The sequence below is a fragment of the Triticum urartu genome, unplaced genomic scaffold (assembly GCF_003073215.2).
Source record: "Triticum urartu cultivar G1812 unplaced genomic scaffold, Tu2.1 TuUngrouped_contig_5115, whole genome shotgun sequence".
In the NCBI taxonomy this organism is placed as follows: domain Eukaryota; kingdom Viridiplantae; phylum Streptophyta; class Magnoliopsida; order Poales; family Poaceae; genus Triticum; species Triticum urartu.
In genome coordinates, this window is record NW_024115762.1 from 1 (window position 1) to 6185 (window position 6185).

The 6185-nt window shown below is 44.2% G+C and overlaps 1 pseudogene; it reads right to left on the bottom strand.

The window, feature by feature from the left end:
• Positions 1 to 943: 943 nt before the first annotated feature.
• Positions 944 to 1939, bottom strand: LOC125528794 (annotated as a pseudogene).
• Between the last annotated feature and the right edge of the window lie 4246 nt (positions 1940 to 6185).

The following is a 6185-nucleotide window of genomic DNA, read 5'->3' on the forward strand; positions in this document are numbered from 1 at the left end:
TGAGCGTGGAGCCAGGAGCGGGGCGGAGGGGCGGCTGGGCGCGTCGGATGCAGCGGGGCAGAGGAGGATTAAGCGGAGGGCGTGGGTTGCTGCGTGGAGGAAAGTTTAGTGGCTTAACCGTACACTAACCGCGTGGTTGATGCTAAACATTAAACATTGAGGTGATTTTGATCGTCAGATCTTTCCATTAGACGGCTGAGATGTATTGGTTCTTCGCCCTCCCGTGCTTTTATAGGGGTAGTAGATTCAAGTAATGAAGCGATCCCGAGCCACTTGGTTGACAAGTGGTGACCGCAACTACGAGATTTTTTACGGTACATTATACTGCCTAATTTGATGGGTAGTACACAGTAAGCGAAAAAATGATGGAACAGAGAACACATGAAACCAGCAGATGAGAGTTGAGAAATAATTTGAACATGCTCGCGGCACTAGTGTAACCACTACAAACATCTCCTAATTCTTACCAACTCCAGCAAACTAACCACATAAGCAGGAGGGAGCACACATGCGCACCAAATGTTATGAAGCGGCAAAAGAGTTATTGTTTGCTCTCTGGCCCACAGGGAAATCTAAGAAGAAGCTGGCTGTGCAGTAAGCTGTGGTTGGGCAGGATCACCGTACATCAGAGTACGGGGTCCTGACACATGATCCGGCTTGTGTGGATCCCAAGGGTCAAGGGCAGCAAAGCTAACTGCATTGGCTCCCCACGCGTCCGGGACGGGTTCGCCAGATTGTGTCTCCTGCACTGCACGGGTTCTGACACATGATCCGGCTCGTGTAGATACCAAGAGTCGAGGACGGCAGAGTGCGAGGTGTTGCTCCACGCTCCCCATCCATCCTGGCTTCCCACGTCTCCTGCACATGGTCCAGCTCGATCGTGACACAGACCGTCTAGAGTCCAAGGCCGAGTCCAAGACAGAGAGTCATTGTCGGCATAGTACTAGCAGCTGTTGCTCCTTCCTCCCCATTGTTCCGGACTCATGCACGAAAGCGGTGTGCCCGTTTCTTCAGCCCGGATAAAAAGTGCCCAGTCGTCCAACTTCTCCAAGGTCATCACTGAAGCGGGCTTGGTAGAAAAGTCAAGGCGGTAGAGCTCACAAGCAAGGGGAATGAGAACGATAAGCATGTCACCACAAACCAGCACCTCTGTCATATCACGAGGTTCTGGACTCCAGTCCTGCTTGTCGGTTGTTATCTCCTGCAAACCAAGCTGCGGGGCCAGCTGCACATAGTAGAACCGCCCATTGCCATCCGAGAGAATGAACTGGCCATTGAATTCCACAATCTGGTCCGTTTTCAACATATATATAAGGAAGTTGAACTTGGGACCAAGAGTTGCTTCCAATAGGCCAATCAAACAGGTAGAACTTGGTGCTGAGAAGGAGATGTGAGTTGTGTGATGCGAGGGGGGGGTCTCCTGTTAAAATGCCATACAACCATAATATTGGACGCTTGGCAATGGGTGGGAGACGTGGAGCTCAAACCTCCACGCCAGTGAACACATCTACCATGTGACAATACCCGTCGCGGTAGTAGATGAGATTACCATAGGGAGGGCCGATACATGTCATCTTCTCCATAGTTTCTTGAGGAATCTGGCAGTGAAGGGCGGCATTCGAGTTGGCTGGATCAACAACCTTACATGTGTACATATCACGGCAACCATTAGTAGCAGGAAGAAGAGGACCTTCTACACGAACATTGAGTTGGATGAGGAGAGGCGGGCATTTTGTGCGGAACGTAGATTTGGATGGGTATGAGAAGGCAGCACGCCAAGATGGGCATCTTGCCGCGAAGCCAAGAATGTCTCGGACAGAGGCCAACCGAGCAACGATGGAATGGAGCAAACCATATGGGAGGTCAGCCCAACCTTGGAGCCGGGAAAAAGCAGGGGTCTGGCGAGGGAGACGGCGGACAGTTTGCTGGGGTTTTCCATGATGCTGTAATCGCGGCAAACTCTGCAAACAGTAAACAAATTGTAAGCCGCTTAAGGAATAGGAGGCGTAAGTAGCATGTTAATTAAAACCATGGATAAGCAAATGATGTTTTGCATGTTTCATAGAGTTTATGCCTATCTATCTATCTATCTACCTATCAAACAAACTTGTCATGCACAAGTTATAAGTACAATGGACCGACAAATATATGCTTATGAATCAAGCTGTAAAAAAACTGGAAGCTGCTTAAGAGAATAAGAGACATAAGTAGCATGTTAATTAGAGCCATGGATAAGCAGATGATATCTTGCAGGTCAGATAGAGCATATGGCTATCTATCTATCAAAAAACTTGTTATGCATCAGGAATAAGAACCGTGGATAGATAATAGACGATATCCTTGAGATGAAATGTATGTTTATGAAGCAAGCAGGAAAAAAACTGTAAGCTGCTTAACAAAATGAGAGACGTAAGTAGCATGTTAATTAGAGCCATGGATAAGCAGATAATGTTTTGCAAGTCTGATGTAGTGTATGCCTATCTATCACACAAACTTGTTATGCACAAGAAATAAGAACCCTTTGGTAGATAAATATACGATATCCGTCAGACGAAACGTATGCTTATGAATCGAATAAACTTGCTATACGCTAAAAACAACAATTTCGATCTGGTTAAATTATGGCGGGTCATCCCCTCGTGTTCAGAATAAGCTAATATCACCCTGGGCAAGATCAGGTACTTGCTTATGAAAATGTATTGTATACTGTAAATCAAAGTGACAAGTGCAGTTCCTATTTTGGTCAGATGTTTCAAAATGCCTCCCTTTTTGTTTCTTGCATTCGTGGATCATTTCAGGGAAAAAACGACCGACTAACCAGAACTGAATCCACTAGGATGAGCCGTGCCAAATTGATCCACGGAGATGATCTCGTCGGGCTATGAGAAAGAACTAAGAGATGGGCTGAACAAAGAAAGAAGCAACGGGATTCGTACAGCATCCAACCGTACCACAATTGATTCGGTGGAACTAGGGTTCTGCTGACGCAGAGGCAGAGGGGGCGGGAGAGGAGAGGCCTTGCCTCGCGGAGGCGGAAGGAGACGGCGATGCGGTGACGGATGGGCTGCTGGGGACGTCTTCTCCGGCGGTGCCGCCGCCGCCAGGGGAGGATCTGCCCCTGGTGCCTTTCTCTTCCCCAATGCACTCCACTAGTGCTAAGTGCAAACGGACAGAGAAAAGTGTAACGGACGGCTCGAATTCTTCGTCCAAGCACACCACACACCAGTAGATCAACCACGGCACATGCATCTATAGTTTTTTTTTTGCACCGAACAGACATCTAAATCTAGAGTTACCATCTTAGAGCAACATTTTTTCTACAAATGAACTAGTATTATACTATAAAAGTTCACTAGAAATACAAAGCATTCCAAACATAACAAAATTAGATCGAGATTTCGAGACCACCGAACGACCAGTACCGCCGTCAGAACGAGTCGTCGACGCGCCACTATCAACACTCACCTACCGGAGCTGGCTTCACCTTGTCGATGACAACCGGGAAGTCTTTATGCATGTTGCTCTAAGGACTAGCGCCCTGGAGTTGCAGTCGTCGTTGTTGAACCCTTGCATAGATCTGAAGGATCTGACACTAAATCTAGCCACATGACGAGAAACACTAACCTCATTGCCTCAAAAAATGCAATAATCTACACTGAAGCTCCGTCGACTACGTCCAGATGATGAATTCGAGGGAGATCTAAGTCTGAAAGACAAACGCAAAAAAGAAGCGCTGCCATCCGCCCAGTCCAAGCAAAATGCTCCTAATTGGCTACCTTAAAGACGGTATAGTTGACCAGTTTGGACAACATCCAATGAAATCTATAGTAGTAATGGTGTGGCTATTCATTCATAATCTAAAACTGTGGAGTAGGAATGATAAATTGGGTATACAAGAAAGACAACTGGCAGATTTGCACCTAATCACATCCCAAATGTTTATTCCATTTTGATGAAACAGATAGATACATTACATGCGATGATCTTATTCGCGGGGATTACAATTCGCACAAGCACGACTGGGATTCATCTTACATCATGGAGCCACGATCAAAATGATGCTTTCCCGTATTTTCTGCAGCAACAGCTATTAACCTCTCTGCAAGTCCTGACCCAGCCACGTTTGTGCCCGATTAGTCGCATGCATTCATCCTTGCAGTCAGTTGTGGTGCACCGTTGCAAATACACACATTTCTCGCCCACAACTACAGGCGATATGCCATCATAGCGTTAGCTACTCAATCAGACAAGTTTTTGGTAGGTTAATTATCTTGGATATGCAAACAACTTACTCTTGAATGCATGGCAGGGTGACAAAGTGGAAGCAAACATCATAGTAATGACCAGGAAATTGATGGCCACGGTCCTCCTTGTGTCGCTCTGTTTGACATGTGCCATGAGGAGAAGAGATCGACTACTTGTATTTGCCTTGTTGTTGGCGCTCCTTCGCTGCAAAGAGCACCTTTAGTTTGTGGTGTTTATATAGAGGCACAGTCGTATCCACGACTGATGTTGCTTATACAGTTTCTTGCAAATATTATTTGCTAAATGATGTTTGATATATCTTGCATTTGTAATCTCTTTATATTATATATATTAGTATTGATATCATGATATATTTTTATGTCAAAATCAGTGTCTCACATAACTTTATATATTTTGTATTTAATAAGGGATTATTTCTTACTCATTCTGAGATAGTTATGTATCAATCGAGGCACGATCGTATCTTGGATAAATGTTCCTCAATTATATTTGTTCTTACATTTATGTATCTCTCAAAATTATTTGCTGAAGTTAATGTTGACATATTTTGCATCTGTATTCTCTTTATGCTATATATACTGGTATTGATATCCTCGGGCTGTCTTTGTCTGCTCATTTGCTACCATCAGTCCTTTATTTTGCCGGCCTTTACATAGAGGCACAGTCATATCTTAATGTTGCTCGTATGGGTTCTTGAATGTATTATCTACTAAATTAATATCGATATATCTTGCATTTAATATTCTCCATATACTATAATGCATCTGTATTGATATTGTATATCTTGTTACGTCAAATAAAATTAATGTTGATATACCTCACGTTATTTTCTCCTTATACTATACAAATTAGTGTTGACATCATGATATCTCCTTGCATCAAAATAAATGGCCCGCTTATTTTTATAAGTTGTATTTATCGAGATGCTATCTTTGATAAATATTGCCCAACTATATCGATTCTGCATTTATGACATGCGTGCTCTTGTACATATTTACAATGTTTATTTCCCACATTCTTCTAGTGGTATTAGTTAATGTTCACCCTCTGCATCCGCCTCACCGCTGCACCAGATAAAGACGAGGATGGGCCCCGAGGAAGAAGGGCACGACCCATTTCGCCATTTAGTTCTCAATGGCCCGATCGTACTCCACTAGTAGAAAATAGGGCATTATTCCCGGTTCTAGAGGGCCTTTAGTCCCCGTTCTGCAACCGGAACTAAACGATCGGGACTAATGCTCACCACTTTTAGTCCCGGTCGTGTTACGAACCGGGGTAAAGGGTCTCCACGTGGTCGCTGTGGGGCTCCCAGGCAGGAGGACCTTTAGTGCCGGTTGGTAACACCGACCGGGACTAAAAGGCAGCCACGCGTCAGCAGCTGCCAGACGTTGGGTTTTTTTGAAGGAGGGGTTTAGGAGTTTCATATTGTGTTAGCTAGCTACTACATATAGAGAGAAGTGACCTCTCTTTCTCCGTGCTTGGTCGATGCTAGCTACTACATATAGAGAGAACTCGACGCTAACTAGTAAGCAATGAAGGAACCATTAATTACACAACATCGTCATGATCAATATATAGAGAGAAGTGACCTCTCTTTCTCCATGCTTGTTGGTCGAACAACAAGTTTTCGTATATCTATTCGATGCTACTACATATAGTACATGTTGATGCATATATACAATATAACATCTATTACAATCCGTAACATCATCTACCAAAATCGCATTGCAATTCTCGATGGTATTCTCCGTCTTCAGGTGTGACGTGGTCAACAAAGAATCCCGCCAATTCCTCTTGAATTGCTCGTATGCGATCATTTGGTAGGAGTTCGTCCCGCTTCCGCCAGATCTAATTTGAAGAATCGTATACATACATACATACATACATACATACACACACACACATATATATATATATAT